The 24,019-nt window shown below is 40.6% G+C and overlaps 1 long non-coding RNA gene across 1 annotated transcript in view; it reads right to left on the minus strand.

The window, feature by feature from the left end:
- The window catches only part of LOC124552602, an 82,570-nt gene that overhangs the window by 26,318 nt on the left and 32,233 nt on the right, over window positions 1-24,019 (minus strand). The gene's annotated exons all lie outside the window — the stretch shown is intronic.

Below are 24,019 nucleotides of genomic sequence, written 5' to 3' on the forward strand. Positions count from 1 at the left end.
AGACCAAATAAAAAGTTGAATGTTAATATTTTTGTTCATGTACGTATACTGAGGTGACAAAAGATATATATGGCAATATGCACATATACAGATGACAGTGTTATCGCGTACACAAGATATAAAAGGCGGTGCATTGGGACAAACATCACTAGGTAACTGAAACAGTGCTAGATGTAATCGGCATGGTCTAGAGTTTCAGAAAAATCCGCTACATGTCACTACGAGCACTGACCTGGAGCAGCCAGTCTCGCGCAATATGGCGTCTGCGCAACAGAAGGCACATTGCGTTATTGAATTTAGTCGTACTCAATCAGTGATCACAGTTCAGCGGGCATTTCATATTCGATTTTGTGCTAAACCACCATCACCAAAGAACATTCAACGGTGGTATAAACAGTTTGAAGAAACAGGGTGTCTCTGTAAAGGCAAAAGTTCTAGCTGGCCATTGGTTCCTGAACAAACAGTGGAACAAATGCAACGAGCATTTGAGCGGAGCCCCTGAAAGACTACGCGTAGTGCTAGCCGAGAACTTGCGTTACCGCGCATGACAGTGTTACGTGTGTTACAGCATCGTTTAGCCCTCAAACCATACCAATTACAACTGGTACAAGCTCTTCGAGATACTGAAAGTGAGTGACTTTAGCAATGCTATTCTTGAGGACCTGGAAGATGACACTTTTATGTCATGGTTGATATTCAGCGATGAGGCAACTTTCCACATTAGTGGTAAGGTTCACTGTCATCATAATGTGCATATATGGGGGCTCAAAAATCCTCATGAAACAATTGAACACAAACGTTATTCACCAAATGTGAATGTTTTTTGTGCTGTTTTGCAAAGTAAGGTTCATGAACTCTACTTTGAGGAAGAAGCCGTAACAGGACACTCGTATCTTGCAATGTTACGGAACTGTTTATTCCCGTAACTTGACTCTGACAATTTCATCTATCAGCAAGATGGAGCACCACTGCACTGGCACAACAACATGTGCAGTTTCCTCAATGCCAATGTACCTCAACATCGGATAGGGTGTACAGGACCGCGAGACCAGGCTTTACGCTCTTGGCCTCCTATGGCCCCTGACTTAACACCATGTGATTTCTTCCTGTGAGGATATGTTAAACAATGTGTTTACGTTCCTCTCTTACCTCGTGACACTGATGAACTAAAAACCAGAATATCAGCTGCTGTAGCTTCAGTGACAGAAGACACCTTACACTCAGTTTGAGATGAATTTGGCTAACGGCTAGATGTCGTCCGTGCAGCCAATGGAGAGCATATTGAACATTTATGATGGATTTCTATAAACTTCTGTCTTTTCTGAGTAATTTAGTATGCAATTTGCCAGTGTTAAGACCTTCTTCCTAATGAACAATTCTATTTAAAATCGGGTCATTCTTTTTGGGACACCCTGTATATCTTCACACCAACTTTGGCACGCAGCACTTTATTCACGCCAACGCCAGCACACGGTGAATTGTAGGTTGTGAACTTTGTTCGAAATGGCACGGAGAGTACTACTATCTGATTGGGAAATAAGTGACTTATTCAGGAAGAGTTTTTAGATGATACCGAGTGTGCAGAAGAAGATGAGGAACAGAATGGCATTTTTGAAGGTACATGAATTATTACTTGTAGGTATTAAAATTCATGGAGAAGAAGTAAAAACTTTGAGGTTCGCCGATGACATTGTAATTCTGTCAGAGGCGGCAAAGGACTTGGAAGAGCAGTTGAACGGAATGGACAGTGTCTTGAAAGGAGGATATAAGATGAACATCAACAAAAGCAAAACGAGGATAATGGAATGTAGTCAAATTAAATCGGGTGATGCTGAGGGAATTAAATTACGAAATGAGACACTTAAAGTAGTAAAGGAGTTTTGCTATTTGGGGTGCAAAATAACTGATGATGGTCGAAGTAGAGAGGATATAAAATGTAGACTGGCAATGGCAAGGAAAGCGTTTCTGAAGAAGAGAAATTTGTTAACATCGAGTATAGATTTAAGTGTCAGGAAGTCGTTTCTGAAAGTATTTCTATGGAGTGTAGCCATGTATGGAAGTGAAACATGGACGATAACTAGTTTGGACAAGAAGAGAATAGAAGCTTTCGAAATTTGGTGCTACAGAAGAATGCTGAAGATAAGGTGGGTAGATCACGTAACTAATGAGGAGGTATTGAATAGGATTGGGGAGAAGAGAAGTTTGTGGCACAACTTGACTAGAAGAAGGGATCGGTTGGTAGGACACGTTTTGAGGCATCAAGGGATCACAAATTTAGCATTGGAGGGCAGCGTGGAGGGTAAAAATTGTAGAGGGAGACCAAGAGATGAGTACACTAAGCAGATTCAGAAGGATGTAGGTTGCAGTAGGTAGTGGGAGATGAAGAAGCTTGCACAGGATAGAGTAGCATGGAGAGCTGCATCAAACCAGTCTCAGGACTGAAGACCACAACAACAACATGAGTTATTACTTATACATTTCATGGTGTTGTTACTATTTACACAAAAAAACTTACACCATGTTATGCATTTTGTTAGGCTTGTTGCAACCACACTGTCACGGGCTTTATTATTCTTTTCAGTTGACGATCTGAATGAAAGTAGCTCGTCAGGAGGAGCTGGAAGCGATGATGAATTTCAGTACACATTGCTTGATGTTTCTGTTGCTGAAACTGACGTCTGGATTTTTTACTGTCTTTGCCTATCAACACAATGCTGAGGAAAATACTTTCAGACATCTATTCTACAAGTTCGGTATATGACTGTGCTAAAGTATTTCTAACAGATGAAGATATCAAAGACCTGAAGGCACAAACAAATCTATATGCAGCACAAACAATTATAAAGAAAAATAGTAAAAATGAACTGAAACCTCATTAATTATTGAGTTCGTGGAAGCCAGTTACGTTGGATGAAATAAGGTGTTTCTTGTGCATTGTCTTCCATATGAGCGTTTCCAGACGGTCAAGAATGGCAGATCACTGGTGCTCTAATCCAGTTGTAAGTTGCAATTTATGTCCGCATACAATGAGTAGTTGGTGGTATGATCAGATACTGTCTTGCTTACATCTCACTGATAATCATAAGCAAAAAAAGCCAGGAGAAGAAGGATTTCATCCACTCTTCAAAACCCTTCCTTACAACAACAGGCTGAGGGAATGTTGTATTCAAGCATATCGTCCATTAGAAAAACTTACAATAGATGAAGGTTTATGCCCATTTCGAGGTCGTATAAGTTTTCGAGTGTACATACAGACCTCACAAATACGGCTTGACTCTACACTGTTGCAGACGCAAGCATTGGTTACGTCCTCAATTTTGAAGTGTATGCTGGAAAGCAGACACTCGACAATGTGTCATTAGCAGTTTGTTTGAGGCTCCTGTCTGAAGACAATCTGTTGCATAAAGGCCACACTGTGTACTTAGACAGATTTTACTAGAGTCCAGATCTGTTTCAGCAGTTGGCTCAAGCAGGAACTGGTGCTGTAGGCACTGTGAGCAAGTCAAGGAGATCGATGCACAAAGATTTAGTAGCAACTAAACTACAGAAGGGAGAAATGACATATAGTCGTAGAGGTAATGTGTTGGCAATGAAATGGAAGAACAAGACGGATGTGTATTCATTATCAACTAGACATACGGCATCATTTGGTACACACACAAAAAGGAATGGTAGATTTGTACTAAAGCCACTTCAAGTTCTAGATTACAATTGCAACAAGGCTGGGGTCAACCTTGCAGACTGACGCTTACAGTACAATGTATTTCGACACACAACAGTAAAATGGTGGAGGAAATTGGATTTTCAACTGCTGCTTATGGGAGTGTCAAATTCATTCTTCTTCTAGAAGGAAGTAGAATTTAAATGCTGGGCAATTTGTCAAAATATATTTACAAATGCCACCACAGCAGGTCTCTAAATATTGATAAAATTGTCTGGTTTCTGGAGCCGGATACATAGAACAGGGCTGGCACAGAGTGTTAAGGCAAGAAGTGGTCTAAGTTCATGAGCCTCCTGTCGACCGCTGTTCATTAGTTTGGGTATTCTAACATTGGCCTCTCAATATATATTCTTTAATGCCATTTCTTGTTAACAATATCAGCTCATTCCTGAGAAATAGCAGCTTTCACTCAGTTAATACTAAGCATAAATCCAAAATGCATATGGACCGCACTTCCTTGACTCTTGTGCAGAGAAGCGTGCAGTATACTGTTGCATCCATTTTCAATAATCCATCACAAAAATTCAAAAGACCTTAGCAGTAATCCACATGCTTTCAAATCTAAACAGTAGGGTTTTCTCATGGGTCACTCCCATTCTGTTGAGGAGTTCCTTGTAAAAATTAAGCTGATTCCTGTGTTACATTGTTGATTGTGTTTACATAAACTTATGGCTTGTTTTTTCAGATTCATAAACATTTTATCTGTTATTACTTTTATGTTGCAATTTCATGTACTGACACATTATACGACCTATGAGATTATCTCCTCAGTTTGGTCCTATGTAGACGTCTAAAATAAAATTTAAAAAATCAGTACCCCAGTCTGCCACCAAGAACACCAGCACAGTGCACAATTAAGATTACTACTTTCAGTGGTGTGAAGTGTGATTGCTGTGTCTTTTGGTTTCAAGAAATGAACTCTGGAACAACTGTTTGGCGTTAATTTCGCACTGAATACGTTAAGAACCTCCTAGTAGGCCTAAAATTTACTCTTGGGCAAGAACTTTAATGAGACTGGTTGTTCACTGCAACACGACAGATCTCCAAATTGCACATATGTTGTTGATCATGTAGAACAAGTTAGGAAGAGTTTTGCCTGCAGTTTACTGAACTCAACACGACGTGGATCCCGCAGGACTGTCACTCCACAAAAGACTGTTTAGCGAGTACTGCGAAGATATTTACAGTTGAAACCATACAGATTCACAATGACACAGAACATTAGTGATGCAGATAAGGTTGCTCGTGGGGACCTCTGTGCGGAAGTGATGCATCGGATAGAGGACGATGAGACATTCCAGAACACAATAATCTTCAGCGATGAGTCAACATTTCATATCAGTGGCATGGCAAACACCTACAACTGCAGAATATGGAGCAGCAAAAATCCACATACAATCCTGGAATACATTCATGACAGCTCCAGAGTTAATGTGTTTTGTGCCCTTAGCGAGTTGAAGGTGTACAGACCTTTCTTCTTCAGGGAGAAAGTTGTCACTGGTATTGTGTATCTGGATGCTCTTTTCAATTATACAGATGGATGGAGATGACCGAGATGGCATGGTTTACTACCGGCAAGATGGTGCACCACCCATTTCCTCGATAATCGCTTCCCAGTTTGGTGGAGTGGCCACGAAGGGCCAGTCAATGAGCACCTACCTCGCTTCCCAGAATTGACACCACTGGCTTTCTTTCTCTGAGGGTTTCATTAAAGACCATGTGGATTTTCTTCCCCTACCAAATAGTTTAGCCAATCTGAAAAATTGAATCTATGCTGCCACTGTACAAATTATGCCCAATTTGCTGCGACGAGTGTAGAAAGAAATTGATTACAGAACAGATTTTGTGGCATCACAAACGGTAGTCATATTGAACCAAAATGACACCTGGCACTTTTAATGCGAAACTTGAGGTTGTTTTTTTACAAAATGACACATCAACCAATTCTGTAAATTATCTCAATAAATTTCTATACCATTCCAAAGTTGTACAGTTCTTTTTGACATTCATAGTTGTCAATTTGTTTTGGATGAAGAAGTGCACACCTGGGTACAATCATGCTTTTACAGGCAACCACAAACTTTTTCCATGGAGTCATTCACCAGCTTGCTTCACAGTGAGAAAAATGTATTAACAGATTCTTAATTATTTCCAAAGCAGTAAACAGCTTACTTAATTTCTTCTTTCCACTAGCTACGTTCTCATTTGACTGCCCCTTACATTAATGGGAGGAAGAATATTCCTAAAGTGGAATATTCAATGCCCACAAAAAGTTTACAGAGGTGGCAACAAGCCACTGTTTTTGGAGAACACGTCAAGTGTTGGAACAGGTCGGATGTGCGACAAATGGCAGTTCTACCTCTCTAGCTTAATAAGCTTGCTGTGTGCTCATGTCGAGTTAACGATGTCTTTTAAAGCACGTTGTAGTGTCTCGCGTAAGATTCCATTTCCGCAATCTGAGTACACAGCTGTACAGGACGCCACAGAAGTCACAAGATGATAGCACCGACAGAGGCTTCCACGCTCAGATGCACATTCAGCCTCTCCTCCATACGCTTTATGGGTGTGAGGATGGTTTGACAGTTGCTGACAGCTGTCCAAGGAGCACACATGCCCGTGTGAAATAATATTTACGAGACCAGTTCCAGTGCTGCTGTGTTTTATAACACAAAGGTTACTCGATTTAAGCAGGCCTGAAGTCGAAACTGGTAGCCTAAAAAACACCTAAATAACAGCTATTGGTATTCTATTATGGGACTCTATGGGCTGAGCAACGGCTTACAGAGTCGGCCCCAGCCAACCTGATTCTGAGTAACATGTGGACTTTCAGCCTATGTGCCCCAACTAGCGGTACAGCCACTCTGTGCCAAGTGTCTTCCCTTACCAGTATTCTTTAAGTAATAATGTGTTTTGTTTGTTATTACCTTTGAGTTCTTATAGCCACAACACACAGTCACATAGGTGGTGAATTTTATGAAGTATCTACTTGCTTTATGACAATCTACACATACTTACTTAGACAATGGCATATAATGAGGAAAGCCTATGCAGTGAGATATGCCATCACTTCATTTCAGTTCATTAACCCAAATCATCCCAACGTTGCCATATGGCAATGCAGTGCAAGCGTCATCATTTCTGCGAATTGGCGCTACACACTTGCACCACAGACAATCGCATCAGAATTTCATTGTTGGAAACTCGAGCACGCATCTGGTACAAGCTTGGATCAGTTCTTGCTTTGCCATCAGTGAGATAAGACTTGGAAAGTCAGCACAACGTCTGAGAAAGATGATCCCTCATATATGACAAGGTAAAAGTTACTTTTGAATTATTTACTTATTCAATGCAGTAATGATACCTATTGGAGATTCTTGTTGAAATACGTATCTTTATTTTAGTATTGACGTTTTCCAAAAGAATTGTGTTTTAAAAGTAGTTTTATGGTATATTGCATTTTTGCTGTCATATGGCAATGATAGGTCATACAGCACTTTTCCCTATTGTTGACATTTTTGGTACGCTAATAGTTTCATTTAGAACTGAAGCTTGATTACAATAGATGGATAACTTTCTCTCTGTTTTCACATTATTTTAGGTCCATTTCACTTAAAGACGCCCTTGATTACTTAGCGGAAATTATGGATGAAGATGACAAGCCAACAGCATTGTATTTACAACCCCCTGAAACCGAAGATGGAGCTGTTAGTGGAGAAGAAGATGAAGAAGGTGAAGAAGGTGGGTTACCAGATAATTTGTGCTGTGGACAGTTAAAAGGCAATTGTGAAATAGTTGTGAAAAGTGGCAGCCATATTGAGACTATTGAGCAAATGAGATCACAACAAAATGTGGAATCAGCAACTGGAATAGATGACAAGATTTTGACTGAAGTTTTAGAATGTTCTCAACAAACTGTGAGTACTAATAATGAAGATATTATAAACAAACAATCTTAAGCCTTCAGTGAAGTTACAACATGTTCAGTCAACAAGGTCTACATGTAGAATTCCATCATTCAACAAGAACGCAGATTTCAAATGGGTGGAAGATGAATCTGAACCAACTACTGCATTATTTCCTCCAGCCAATTACCAGGATTGTTTTGGAATGCCACCCAATGAACAATTTGAGAAATTTTTCGATGACGCTCTATTACAACATATTTGTGATGAGTCTTGGGAAGCCCAATCCAAACATTACCATGGAAGAGTTTAAAGTCTTTATTATTGGCATTTTACTTGTAACTGGATACAACTATCACCCATGTGTACGATCATTTTGGAGCAATTATGGTGATCTAAAGAATGAAATGGTCTCGGATGCTATGTGAAGAAACCGCTTTCAACAGATACTGCAGTTTCTTCACTTTGAGAACAGTCAGAAAAAAGAAAGTGATGGGGATAAAATGTGGAAATTACATCCCATTACAGACCATCTGGAAGCAAATAAAACATTTCCAACCCGAGCAGAATCTTTCATACGATGAAAGTACAATAGCGTACTTTGGACGTGATGGCTGTAAGCAGTTTATAAAGGGAAAACCACTGCGGTTTGAATACAAGGTTTGGTCTTTATGCACACAAGCAGGTTATCTAATAAATTTTGAAATATATCAGGGTAAAATTCCACAAACAGTTCAAGAGTATGAAGAAAGATTTGGAATATCGGCAGCTCCACTTGTGACTGTGATTGACGAGTCTGAAACAGATATCCAGCAGCTCCCTTTCTCATTTTATTTTGATAATTTATTTACTGGATTTCCATTGTTAGCGGAACAGATCTCATGGGTTCTCTGGAACAGGAACTATCCATGAGACCAGAATTCTGAAAAACTGCCCACTTTAAAGCAAAGCAGTTCTAAAGAAAAGGCCAAGAGGATATGTTACTTCTAATCTGTTACTTCTAATGTGTATCTGACACCAAATGGTTAGATAATATTGTTGTAAGTGTTGCATGGACATCATATGAAAAGAATCCTGTTTCATTGGTGCAGCGTTATTCCAGAGAACACAAAAAGAAAATCAATGTTAGCCGGCCCTGTGTTATCAAAGAATACAGCACATCAATGGGAGGAGTGGACCGAATGGACCTGAATGTAAACCTTTATCGAATCGGGAATTGTGGTAAAAAATGGTTGGTTGATGTGTGCATGCATAATGCATGGCAGCTACATAGAATTGTCCATCCTACCATATCTCACTTAGAATTTCACCGCTACATTGTCATCTACTACTGCAATCACTATGGAGAAAAATCCAAAGGCCCAGGATGCAAGTGTGCATTACAAGATAAAAACATTATTGTTCTTAATGCAGATAAGGGTAATGCCACTGTCATACTGAACAGTGAGGACTATCATGGAAAAATCAATGATATTTTGGTTCCCTCCAATTACAAAAAACTCCAGAAAGATCCGACTATGAAGATTTTAAGAATGACAAATCGACTGGTGAAAGCGTCTTCATTTGGCTCCGATGATAAGAAGCTGCTTTGTGAAACAGAAGCATATCCACCTAGACTTTGGGTAAGCCATAAAGTTCATAAACCTGGGATTCCGTTGAGGCCAATTGTCAGCACTATAGGCGGACCAACACACGAGTTAGCTAGACACCTTGCCTCAATGCTGCAGCCTTATGGTGGTAGGACGGACAGTCATATTACAAATTCAGCTCATTTCATTGACAAGTTAAAGGAAATGAGTGTGGGCCCGGATGATATCCTCGTCAGTTTTGACCCATGTCGTTATTTACCATGATTCCGATAAACGAAGCTATCTTATGCATAGCAGATATTTTTCCTACCGATATTGTGGCATTATTCCGACACTGCCTCACCACACCTTACTTTCAATACAATAATAACTTTTATGAACAGATTGACGGGGTGGCTATGGGCAGTCCTCTCAGTCTTGCTGTGGCTAACTTATTTATGGAGACTTTTGAACAACAGGCGTTGCAGACTGCCAGTAAGAGACCAGCCAGATAGTATCGCTACGTCGATGACACGTTCGAAGTATGGACACACGGAGCAGAGGAGTTGGATGCCTTCCTAACACATTCAAACAGCATTAATCCGAAAATCCAATTCACTATGGAGACGGAAAGGAATGGGCAATTGAACTTCCTGGATGCGTCTGTGATTTAACGACGGGACGGAACGTTGGGCCATAAGGTGCATAGAAAGCCCACACATACTGATCGTTATCTACACAAAGAATCGAACCACCACCCTAGACAAAAAAGAGGTGTAATGAAAACTTTGGTAGACAGGGCGTACAAACTTTGTGAACCTGTTTATTTAAAAGATGAGATTGAACATCTACGGTCAACGTTCGTGAAGAATGGCTATTCTAGCAAGGATATAGATCGAGCACTTCACTCTAGGCAGAGAATCAGGAGTAATGACGAACAACAGTCGTCCAAGGGCAAAGTTTTTCTTCCGTTCATTAGTAAGGTCACAGACAGCATTGGGAAAGTTTTAGGCAAGTATGGGGTAGAAACTATTTTCAGACCCACCAGAAAAATAAAAGAATTTTTAAGGTCGGCAAAAGATGCACGAGACCCTTTGGCTACACTGGGGGTATATAAAATTCCTTGTAGTTGTGGACAGGTTTACATCGGCACCACAAAGAGAAGTGTGAACACCCGTCTTGTTGAACATAAGAGGAATTGCCACCTGGGTCACACGGATAAATCGGCCGTAGCGGAACATGTTTACCAGGAAGGTGATCATGAAATAAAATTCAGCGAGACGAGTGTCATATCAAAAACCTCACATTATTATGCACGCTTGTATAGAGAGGCTATCGAGATTGATAAACAGCGTAATAATTTTAACAGGAAAGACGAAGGTGTTAAACTGGATAAGATTTGGATGTCAGCGTTGCACCGCAAGCGTGACGATCGATTACTTTCAATCGAGAATGTTGGCATTACCAGAGACAATCTCATAGCCTACGCCACGTGATCGACTGTGGCGCCCTCTGTACTGCTTATATAATCAGCGCTTCGTCGAGTTCTCTTCACAGTTCGTCGCTTTACCTCCGACGATGTCTCCCGCAGTCGGAGACGAAACGTCAGGAGATAGTTTCATACTTCGACCACGGCCTATCAGCCCGGAAGTTTTAAGTGAAGAAAAAGTAGATGTGCTGGTGAAAACAGCTCCACAATTGGTCAAACTGCATGCTCGAAGTGTGAAACTGAACTATGCATAAAATGTTTTCAAAATTACCATTTAAAAATTTAAAAAAGATATAAACACATGTAAAATATTATTGTATGTTCATATTTCATGCAAATAATGAAATTTCTCATGTCATGTAAGCAATAAAAGCTAGTATGGGATGAAAAGTGCGTTGGAGTATTATTTTCCTCTGTATGAACCAGCACTGATACATGGCAATGCATTGTTGGAAGAAAGTGAGGAGTGTGAAAAGAAAAGTACTGATAGTTTTTAGTTACAGGAATCTCTCTAGTTATGGTTATGAACATTTTTTGTATTTTTTTAAAATTAATTTCGGACATAAGGGGTTAAGTGGTACCATGTGGCCTACCTATAGAGTGGGCCAGAAGGCAGAGACGGATTTAATGTGTACAGGACCAGTCAAAAGTTGCAATACACCCTGTTATGTCAAAAACCCTGCAGGAATGGGGAAACTTGAATATTCCAGTAAGGTATGGGTGATGTGGTCCATCTTTTACAGTATGTACCAAACATGGGTGCCATCCTGTAATAGAACATCTTGAATCAAACTCAATTTTTTAAATGAAAAGGGGTCATTTGATATATCAGATAAACATTATTTAATTGGATGGATAAAAAAATCTACTCATCAAGCAGTGGCAGAACACACACATAAAAGACTGTTGTGATTGGCAAGCTTTCGGAGCCAGTTGCTCTCTCTCTTCAGGCAGAAAGGTTGAAAGGGAAGGAAGAAGGGTGAAGGAAAAGGACTGGAGAGGCCTTGAGAAAGGGGTAGACTTTGGGAAAGTTACCCAGAACAATGAGTCAGGGGAGACTTACAGTACGGGATGAGAAAGAAAGACTGACTATTGGGGCCCGCATCAGACGAGATTTGAAAACCTGAGAGCTTAAAGTCTGAAGACAGGGTAATATGCAAGACAAAGATTGCTACTAAAACATCGTGGACAAGTTAATGAGAGTGAGAAGCTAAGTGCCTCATATCTTTAAGCTCTCAGGTTTTCAAATCTCGTCCGATGTAGTCCCCAATCAGTCTTTCCTTCTCATCCCGTACACTAAGTCTCCCCTGACCCATGGTTCTGGATGACTTTCCCAAAATCTACCCTTTCCCAAGACCTCTCCAGTCCTTTTCCTTCACCTTTCTTCCTTCCCTATCAACCCTTCTGCCTGAAGAAGGAGCCACTGTCTCCGAATGCTTGCCAATCACAATAGTCTTTTACGTGTGTGTTCTGCCACCGCTTGGTGAGTAGATTTTTTACCTATCCAATTAAATAATTTTATCTATCCAATTAAATAATTTTATCAAAAATTGATTGTTTACCTTGTTGTATCAGATAACATTAGCATTTTCTGACAAGTTCACTCCTGTAAAGAGTTTCGAAGTAGTAGTTATGGTTCAAAAGTTACAACACTCTTTTTGTTGCAGGTAACTGAAGATGGCTTTGACCAAGGAGAAGAGAACTGATATCACTTTGATGTCTGGAGAACAGAGTTTCCATATCGTAGCAGCAGATTTTAACAACCGGCACCCAGAAAGTCCTCCAGTTTAACACAAAATTGTCAGGTGCTGAATTTCCACATTCTGAGAAACTGCGACTAAGGCTGACATGGCATGGAGTGGTTATCCACTACTGATAAGACCACTTCAACAATGGTTTTGGCAGCCTTTGTGAAGAGCTCACACTGCAGCACATGATGTCCGTCAGCAAAATATGGAATCAAGTCGTCATCAATCATACGAATCCTTCAAGCTTATCAATGGCATCCATTCAAGATTCAGCTACTCCAGCACCTAGCAGAGACATATGGAGTTTTGCATGTGGACCCTAGAGTAAGTTCCACAAGATCCACCTTTCTCACCAAGGTATCTTGTTCAGTAATGAGGCAGACCATTTTGTCTGTGGTGATGTCAACCGTCACAACCACAGACACTGGAGTGACCACAATCCACACTGGATGGAACCTTCCAAGAGAGTTGCTGACATGAAGGTTACTGTGTGGTGTGGAATATGATGTACCCATGTAACTGGACCCATTTTCATTGATGAGAACCTAAATGCTCAACACCACCTGGAAATGCTGCAAGAATTGGTGTTTCCCTTAGTTCTGAATGAAAATGGCAGCTTTCCTTCTTACTTTCAACAGGATGGGGCTCCACCACACTACAGAGCAGTTGTTCATTTGTGATTAGATGGTCAATTTCCTGGTCACTGGATTGGCCAATGTGGTTCTGTGGAACGGCCACACAGATCACCTGATCTCTCACCATTTGACTCTTATCTGTGAGGTCATTTGAAGCAACTCTTATCTATAGAGAAAAATAAGAAACAGACACCATCTGTAACAAAACAATGAAGAAGCATGTGCAAGCATTTCTGCAGAAATCCTTCTCTGAGTGCACGACGATTGGATTCAGCACCTTCAAACTTGCGTTGGTCAAGAGGGACACTATGTTGAAAACATTAAATGACTGTCCGTGATGGAGAACAGTCCAGCCTGTAATTCCAATGAAAATGTGTTTGAACCGTAACTGCCACTTGTAAACTGTTTACAGGAATGAACTTCTCAGAAAATGCAGACGTTATGTGATACATCACACGACCCTCTTTCAAAAAAAAGTCATACATTCAAGATGGCCAAGTTTAAGATGGCACCCATGTTCAGTATACACTGTAAAAGAGAGACCACTTCACCCATACCGTACCGGAATATTCAGGTTTCCTCATTCCTGTAAGGTTCTTAACATAACAGGGTGTACTGCGACTTCTGACTCGTCCTGTATATATCTTGTTTGCTAATGGTTCTGCTTCTTTTGTTACAGCTGCGTATCATAACTGATGATTTGGAGATAGTGCATGATGAATTACACTAAGGAGAACAGCTAAAAATACTGGGATTTTATTTTCAAAATAACAGATCTATTATTCTGATGCAAAGAGGTTATGGCAAACATTTGCTAATCAGACACAGAGCCTCGGCAATGATGATTCAGAAACTAATGTCACGCTCCATGGAAAAGGGTTTTGTGACGAACCTTCCATCTACTGGCAGACCACATTCGGCTCGCAAGGAATGGAACACTGAAAGAGTTAGGACCAGTGTCAAAGAAGAACGAGAAACTTCAATGAGAAGACATTCTAGGGAATTAGAGATGTCTCAAACATCCTTAAGGAGGATTCTAAAACATGATTTAAAGATGTTTCCACACAGAATACAGTTAGTGCAGGAACTGAAACCCATGGACCACAAACTGAGCTAAAATTTGGTGATTCACATCCGAGAATTAGCCAAAGAAAACAGTGATTTTTTTCAACTTATTATGTCAGGCAAAGCTCATTTCCATCTGAATGACTTCGTCAATAAATAGAACTGTCAGTTCTGGGGTACAGCAAATCCAAAGATAATTCATCAGTGCCAACTGAACCCTATAAAGTGCACGGTTTGGTGTGGGATGACCTAACAGGAAGTTGTTATTGGGCCTTAGTTCTTCAAAACTGATAATGCTGACGTTCTGTCAATTACTAATGAGAGAGATCGGGATTGATTGATAATTTTTTTATGTTCTCCAGTTGAAAATCAGTCTATGGATGGAGTGATAAGCTTTCATCGATTTCATGAAAGCTTACGACTCCATCCATAGACAAAGTTTGTGGAATATAATGACTGAATTTGGTTTCCCAATTAAATTGATAACTCTATGCAAGGTATGCATGGATGAAAATACAAGCAGGGTTTTACTAAATGGATTAAAGTCTGACCATTTTAAAAATAAAACTGGATTAAGACAAGGAGATAGCTTTAGAAAGAGTTGTGAGGAAACAAACTGGTACCTGCTGGGATCCTACAAAAAATCAAAATTAACATGTTAGCATATGCAGATGACATAGTGCTCATTGGAAACAGTGAAACACATTAGGCAATTATTTGTGGAGCTTGCAAAAGAAGCATCAAGACTTGGCCTGAAAGTAAATGACGAGAAAACAAAATACATGATAGTTCAAAGATGTAGAGATCAATGGGATAACCAATCACACCTAGTAGTTGGTGAACACAAATTCGAGCGTGTTGAACAGTTCATATTTCTGGGATCAGTGACAGATGAACAAAATCAGAGACAGGTAGGAATAAAAGCGAGACTGTAAAATGCTAATCGAGCCTATTATGCAATACAAAATCTCTTAGTGTCCAAACTGCTGACTAGAAAAACTAAAATAAAGTTATATAATACAATCATCAGACCAGTTCCAATCTATGGGGCAGAAACATGGAGCCTAATGAAAACAGACCACCACCATTTACAAATGTTAGAGAATAAAGTTTGTAGAAAAATCTTGGGTCCATTTTATGACAATGAATCACAATGCTGGAAGAGAAGATACACATAGAAATCCATGAGCTATCACAACAACCAACTATAGTAAACATAATAAATGTTAGAAGATTGCAATGGGCTGGACATCTGATGAGAATGAAAGAAGACCAAATATTCAGGGAGAAGTCATGTGGCAAAAGACCAAGGGGGAGAACCAGGAGTACATGGCATAATGAAATTGACTGCATGTGCGAAAGATTGGGAATAAATAATTGGCAAGAGACAGCACAAGACAGGAGCATCTGGAGGAACCATGTGAGATTAGCACAGGAGCTTCGACTCCCATTCCAAAACATGGTTTCTGGATGGAGAACCCCCCTTCCATACAGCCAGATCCACAATGAACATTCTAAGGCAACTGCTCAGTGAGTGGATAATTTCAACAAATTCCCATATTAATTGGTCATCACGTTCCCCAAACCTCATCACCCCCAATTACTTCCTGTGGGGATATCTTAAGGAACATGTGTACATGAATAATCTCCGTATATTTTAGCAGCTCAAGGAGAATATCCATGCAGGAATTTGAGCATTAACCCCAGAGACCATTACTATTGTTATGAGCAATGCGATCTAAAGAGGATGACTTTGTGAGGCTGCATATGGAGGTCATCCGAAGGATGCTGTCTTCCATACATAATCTCCATACGTTAAACATTGAGTGTATGGAATATCAATACAATTGGTTCACAACTAACAAAGTTATTTACATGTTTGATCCTACTCTGCCTTCTGGCCTACCCTGTATGACAGAGAGGAACTGAAACATGAAGTGGAGTCAGCAATTAGTGGCAGTGAAGGAGAAAGGAATCTACAGCCCATGAATTGACAGAGGCAGACACACCATGCACTGAAATAGACATCAAAAAAGAACCAATAAATAGAAGTCATCAGATTATAAACACCCTCTTCACCTGCAATGCAATTCTATGACAAAGAGGAGATGAAATATGATGTGGAGTCAGCAATTTGAGGCAGTGCAGGTGAAACTAATCTTCAGCCCAAGAACTGGCAGAAGCAGACAAACTGTATGGTGAAATAGACATCAAAGAAAAACCAATAAATAGGAGTCATCAGATTGTAAACAGCCTCATAACGTTTAATGAAATTCTACGACAGACAGGAACTGAAATATGAAGTGGTGTAAGCAATTAGTGACAGTGAAGAAGAATGGAATCTACAGCACAGGAATTAGCAGACGTAGGCACATGGTGTGATAGAATAAATATAAAATAAGAACCAATAAATACAAACTGTCAGATTCTAAACACCCTCTTTACCTCCAATGCCTCTTAACAGACAAGGTAACAAAGACAAGATATTACCAACTAGAGGTTTTTATAATTCCACTCAGTGGCTAAGAAACATCACTGACAAGAGATAAAGCTCTACCTATTGTTAAAGCAGAGGCTCAAAAGAAACTACCATTCTACCATTTAGTAAACGTTATGGTGCCTGGGGGCACCAGCAGCAACATGAATGATGGCTATAAACCACAAGTCACTGAAAGCAACACCCACAAGGTCTGTTAACACCCACATGAGAATTTCAAGTATAGCCTCAGACAGCCAGGAGGCACACTGATAAGCTACAGACCACCAGGTACCTCACAAGGCAACAGCAAGAGGTCGGTGGCTGCATCACAGAACCATGCCTACATCCAGTCACGATTTACTAGGGGGCAGCACGTCTAATCCTGGAAAATAGCTATTTAAGGAAACCCAGTGATCACTGCGGATAGTTCCCGTTAGTGCGCTGACTGACTGCAGTCCCTGACTTAAGCTCTTATCGACATGCCATCCAGAATGACAATATAATGCCAAGAAGTTGGTTCGAACCATAGAGGACGTGGAGTTAATTTGTAATTATAAACTGTGATGAACAATTTTTTGGTTTTCAGAAAGACAGTAAAGAAGCTGTTGTACACCTGCTGGGACACTCTCTCAATTAGTTATAATACACAGATTTTTGAGTAACCTCACATGAAATCAATACTTCATGCCACATTACCTGTACATATTGATTAAAAAAACTTACATACCCAAGAAAGTAAAATGTTGAAATTTATATTAAATATTGCTTGTCAAATGCATTTGAATCACTTATTTCAGAAGGGCGCTAAGTCCACTTTTATGACACTTCAAGCTATGAACATTCCTTTAGGGGTCAAATCCTCATTGAGTGTGGAAAGGACCTCTGCGTTTTATTGAATAGTCGAAATGAACAGCAGAGAAATTCTCGTTGATTTCAAATGAACCCAATGTCCAGGACATAGGGCACTTTTGCTCTCAACGATTCTGAACCGTAACTCCACATACTTTATTGAGCTGCTGTGATTGTCAGAAAAGGTGGAAGAATGACAAAAATAATACATCTCTGGTTTGTATAAAAGTCTTGTTGTTGTAGAGCAAGCAGTAGGATGTGATGATGTGTCCTCCTCATCGTATCTTATATGCTATCAATACAAGTGAATCAATTGTGAATTTGAACCCATCCACACAAAAAGGAAGAGGATAGGTTATGTCATCCTGAGCAGTACGAGCAAAATATAATTAAAATCGCTAAACTAAACGAATTGGTACATATCAATTACCGAGATAGCCTTTTACCAGCAAAATCTGTCGGACACCCACGTACATGCAGTTCTAAGAGTTTTGAATCCATTAGTCAAGATGATCAGTTATCAATTCTCACACATTTTCTAGATCTTAATAGTAAAGATGAATCCTAGAATCCTGTAATACCTTTTGTCACAGGCCAACTGCTGCAGGAGCACTGGACACACAAGATGTGTGCTTTGCCATTTGATAAACAGTTTGTTTTCATGAACTGCAAATTCTTTAAATATTGTCTCCAACATTTATGAGGGGGTTTGAAAAGTTCTCAGAATAACAATGAGAGGTCGACGCTAGTGCACCGCACTGTTCATGTGATATTCATTGAACTGTTGCCTGTAAACACATTCCACGTCAGTACTCTTGGAAGAGAGCTGTGGTGGTGACACGGCTCTGTTGTTCCTGTGTAGTGATTTGTGAAAATGGAGAAAAAATTGAGATTAAAGCAGTGATTAAGTACTTCGTAATGAAAGGTATGAAAGCAAAGGACATTCAGCCAAGTTCCAGAATATACTGGGGGGACTCTGCTCCTTCATATTCAACTGTTGGCAAATGGACAAATGAATTTAAATGTGGTCGGGAGAGCTTAGATGATGATCCACGCAGTGGTTGGCGAAGATGTGTCACCCCTCCAGAAATCATTGCAAAATTGCACAAAATGTTCATGGAGAAGCACCAATTGAAAGCATGTGAAATTGCTCACACTTGCCAGATGTCATCTGAAAGGGTATATCATATTTTAACTGAATAATTAGAAATGAAAAAAATATCTGTATGATAGGTGCCGCAACTCTCAATGCTGGATCAGAAACGCATGAGAATGGACATATCGGAACAATGTTTGGCCTGATTTATGAGAAACGAACAAGACTTTTTGCGCCGGTTTGTGACTACAGATGAAACTTGGATGCACTACTATACCCCAGAGACAAAACAACAATCAAAGCTGATTTTCTGCCATTGAAGAAAGCAAAGACAATTCCTTCAGCAGGAAAGGTCATGGCAGCAGTGTTCTGGGATGTGAAGGGGATTCTGTTTGTAGATTATCTCCCCACTGGGCAAACAATTGCTGGAGAATAGTATGTTAACCACGTGGACAAATTTCAACTTGATACGTGAAAAAAGGCCAGGTTTAGCAAGGAAGGAAGTCATCTTCCATCAAGACAATGCGCACCTGTACATGTGCCATCACCATGGCAAAATTACACGAGCTAAGGTATGAATTGTTGCCACACCCCCCCTTATCCACCTGATACGGCTCCATCACACTTCCGTCTCTTCACAAAACTGGATATTTTTCTTGGTGGATGAAGATTCACTCCAAACGAAGAATTGATACCGGAGTTGACAACTATTTTGCAGGTCTGGAGGAAACTCATTTTTGAGATGGGATCAAGGCACTGGAACATCACAGGACCAAGTGCATTAATCTACAAGGAGACTAAATTGAAAAATAAAGTTTCAGTGATGCAAGTACTTTTTTTCTATTCCATTCCGAGAACTTTTCATACCCCCCTTGCACTTAACGTGTTCATTAAACAGTTTGCTTGAGTGATGTAAAGGTTTTAAGATTTTTATTTCTCACTATTTCAGAAAAAGTACTATGTCCAAGAGAAATATTCAGCTCCGGTCAATAAATAGAACCAATATTTGAGTATATAGTACGCCAGAATAATTGTTTATAGTGGTATCTCTCACATGGTCATTGCAAACAATTAAGGAAATGCCCCATAAAATATTAAAACAGTTTTTTTTTTTCCACTTTTCCCAGAATTTGTCAGATACACATAGGGGCATCCTGAAATAAGCATATCACCTGAAGTTGGGGCTGGTTGACAATCAGCAATTTGTGGCAGTGCAGGAGAAACAAATCTACAGCTGAAGAAAATGGCATGGGTAGCCACCAAAGAGAAACCAATAAATACAAGTCGTCAGACAGTAACGCCCTTTTAACCTGCAATGCAGTTCTACAACAGCCAACTGCTTTAAAACTGTCTCCGATTCCTTTGGTCTCTCTCTCTCTCTCTCTCTCTCTCTCTCTCTCTCTCTCTCTCACACACACACACACACACACACAGTGTCCCACCTAAACTTTTCTCCACCAATATCTCTGGAACCACAATAGATATTGAAAACAGCTTTCACAGGTACGAATGTATGGCGGGGACTCGCAAAAAGTAAATACTGCGAGACATTTCTAACTGTGTGCAAATATTGGTTTCACCACAAACTTATGTTTTTTAATGGACACTTCATATTATTTGATAGGCAATTAACATGAGAAATCACAATAATAATGGCACTGATTGCATCGCAATACATCAATTACATACTAAGAAATTGGAATGCGAAACTGATACACGAAATGAATGAAATGAGCTGTTATTGCACTTCCAGCGATGCAAGCGTGACCCACATGTTGCTCGTAATCGCGATGTGGTTGATGTATGTGTTCTTACTTTCACTGTTATCATGAGGGCTGAAAGTAATAATAAGGATACCTGTCACACAAACACTGACATGTAAATAATAGCGTCCCTCTTGTGTGCTGTATTTATCTACATGGAGACTACGGATCAGTACAGGCCAGTGCACACCGCTCCAACCCTTCGCCTCTGCAGCCGAGTACAGGAACGAGTCACAATCGGTGCTGTGTGTGGGAACGGCTCGCTATGAAGCAGGTTCTTTTGTGTGGAAGTACGTACTGGTACATGGCACCGGTGTATTGTACACCGTATATGGTGTCATTATTGCGATTTTCTAGGCATTCGACATGGTATTCACAAATGAGGAAATAGTTGAGGTGTTCTTACTGTACAGAGAACGTCACCAAACTACCACATGTGCGGCACAGGTCTACGGCCAGCAGTAACCTAGTAGACATCGCCCGACCCACCCTAATTTGTTGAATATTGTTAAAAGGCTTCACACGACAGGGCGGTTGTCTCCGAGAACGCGGATCTGGAGCAGAGGCTTTAAACACGAAGCAGTAGAGGTAGCTGTTCTGGCAGCTGCTATAATACACCCTCATACAGGTATTCGTGAAATGGAGAGACAGATAAGAATCCCTCGAACAAACGTCATGCTATCCTGCACAGGCAGATACCGCCCCTATCTTGTGGCACTACATCAAGACTTCTGCGGCAACGACATTCACAGTCAACTGGAATACTGTCAGTGGGTTCTGCAGCAAGGCCACAACTGTATGCGTGAGGTACTGTTTACCGATGAGGCCACATTTACAAACCATTGGAATGTTAACTTACATAATATGCAGTAGTGGTTACAAGAAAACCCACACTTGATTCCCCAGTTTGAACATCAACGTCAGTGGAGTGTCAATGTGTCGTGCGGTATTGTAGGACACCACGTCAGTGGCCCATATTTCATTGACGGACTCTTAACAGGTGACAGTACGAGCAGTTCCTGAGGTGCACCTTACCTGGACTGATGGAAGACCTACCCCTTCATTTGTGTCAAATATTGTTGTACCAACACGATGGATGCCCTGCACGTAATGCCACGGTGGCACGACAGGCATTAAACCGTCAATTCGCACACTGATGGATTTGACGGGGCAGTCCCATTCAGAGATTTCCAGCACGGTTGCAGGACCTCACCCCCATGGACTTTTTTTTCTGGGGACACGTGAAAGATGTGTATCAGCATGTCGAAACAAAAATGAGTGACACAAAAGTCCGTATTACTGCTGCATGTGCTGCAATAACACTACAAACACTGACAGCCATAAGTGGATCCACGATGGAGCGTGCACAGCAGTGTTCCCAAGCTAATGGCAACCTCTTCAAACATATGTTGGGGCGTTTCGGCTGTGAGACTCGATTGCACACTGTCGTACATTTTGTGTATTACTGAGAACCTCCGTAACATCCTTGTCAAACCCTACAATATTCCCAGACCACCGTCTCTACCCAGCAGTTCCTAGCCCTGTAACCGACCCCGCTGCAAAACCTGCCCCATGCATCCCCCCCCACAACCACCTACTCCAGCCCTCCAGCCCCGCTACTGGTAAAACACACACAATTCACAATTCAAGGCAGGGCCACATGTAAAAACACGTCATTTATCATCTGACATGCCTGCACTGCACAGCCTTTTACATTGGGATGACGACAACTAAACTGGCTGAGCGCATGAACAGGCACAGACGAACTGTCCACCTAGGAGATGTCCAATGCCCAGTAGCAGAGCATGCCCTCCAGCATAATTCTAGGGACCTAGGAACCCGCTACACCCTACGTGCCATTTGGCTTCTCCCACCCAACACCAGTCCCTCGGAACTGCGGAGATGGGAACTTGCACTCCAACACATCCTTTCATCCCGTCATCCCCCTGGACTGAACCTACGTTAACCAAACTCACTCCCATTTACTCTACAGTCTTCTCCTCTTTCCCTTTCCTCTTTAGCCATTCACGCATCTTTTCATCCTACATAGTTGTGTTTATCTTTATACCATATACCTCTTTACTTCTGTATGCATCCTCTTTGGTTTGAAGCTGGCACAGTACTTACAGTAGAATATCTTCGGCTTCCCTCTGGCACCCATGCCTCCATCTTTGCTACCCTCCCTGTTTACCTTTCCCCTGTAGCTTCATAACCTGGGACGTGAGTAACTGAATCCACTTTCCCTTCTTCCCCTTTTTTACCCCTCTCTCCTCCCTGACGAAGGAACAAAGTTCCAAAATCTAGGATACGTAAATTTTCTGTTCTGTTTTGTGTATCTATCGGCTGTACTGAGCTGAGGTAAGTGAGATTTTCCGTTAATCATTTAAATTCTCTTGTTAGTGGACTGTTACCCTGCGCATCCCAGAAATATGTGTCTACGTAATGTGCAATTAGAGTTTCTGCCACCAAACTGCACAAGCAAATTACAGCCTTTGGATTTGGGTACTATCCATGTCTTCAAAACACACTATAGGAAGACGATTGTGCAGAAGGCATTAACTTTGATGGAGGTTGGGAAAGACCCAGCCTCCTTTAGAGTGTCAATTTTAGATGGTTTGCATTATATTGTGTGCCACCCTCTCCAATTGCTTCCGAAAAGCAGGATTCCTTGAAGCCGACAACAGAAATGGATGTAACGCACCAGACCCGAGTGTTAGTGACAATGGTGAAAAACTGCTTGTTTCACCATGGGAAAAGCTGCAGCTGCAGCATCCCATTCATAATTTCATACACATTGATAATGATGTTGTCGCTCTGGAAAGTGTTTCTGTTGATAATGTGATCGACTTTCACACACAAGTAAATGCAGAAAGTAACACTGACAGTGATAGTGAAGAGGACAATGAGAATCCCTCATTTGCAGTTGTTAATGTAGCAGTGGAAAGAATTAAAAAATATATTTCAGCTCCAAATGTTGATGACAAAGTTTTACATTGTCTTTACGAGCTCAAAAAACTCACTGAAAAAATTCATCAGAAAAAATTAAAACAACTCACAATTTTGGATTTTTTTTGCCCAAAAGTAGTAACTACCGTATCCATTTTCTCATGATTTATAGACCATTGAAATTGAAAGTTAGTATAATAAATAAAAATGGCTTATCAATGCTTTGTATATGTGTGCTTGAAACGCTGAAATGTAGTATGGTTCCCTTCCCTTTAATCTTGATTCTGGATACAGACCGATCTCTATCATAACCCCGACGTCTACGTTGATTTGAAAGTGATAATTTGGCTATGAACTGACAAAGCCAGTAAATGTGAAATAAAGACTACAGCAACAGATTGATCTGTAGTGTAGTGCCACATTTAACACACTTTACAATATTTCACGCACCTATATTTAAAAAATCACAAACGGCTAGATAATTGGCTGGTACTGTATACATCTGCTGATGTCACTTTCGGAGGAAAGTTACACTAAGAATAATGCAGTTTAGAGAGAGCTTTAATGCAGTATACACTTGACCTGCACTTTTCGTAAGCATCAAGTATAGAAACTAAAACTGCCAATTGCATCACTTTAGCTTTGCAAACACATAAACCAACAAGGCAACTGCTTGGTTTGTGTTATTTTTAATGCGATTTGTTGTGCTAAAGCGTCGGTGAATGTCATGTCACCTGCTAAACACAGCACTAAATTCA

This window comes from Schistocerca americana, chromosome 10, assembly GCF_021461395.2.
Source record: "Schistocerca americana isolate TAMUIC-IGC-003095 chromosome 10, iqSchAmer2.1, whole genome shotgun sequence".
Lineage (NCBI taxonomy): Eukaryota > Metazoa > Arthropoda > Insecta > Orthoptera > Acrididae > Schistocerca > Schistocerca americana.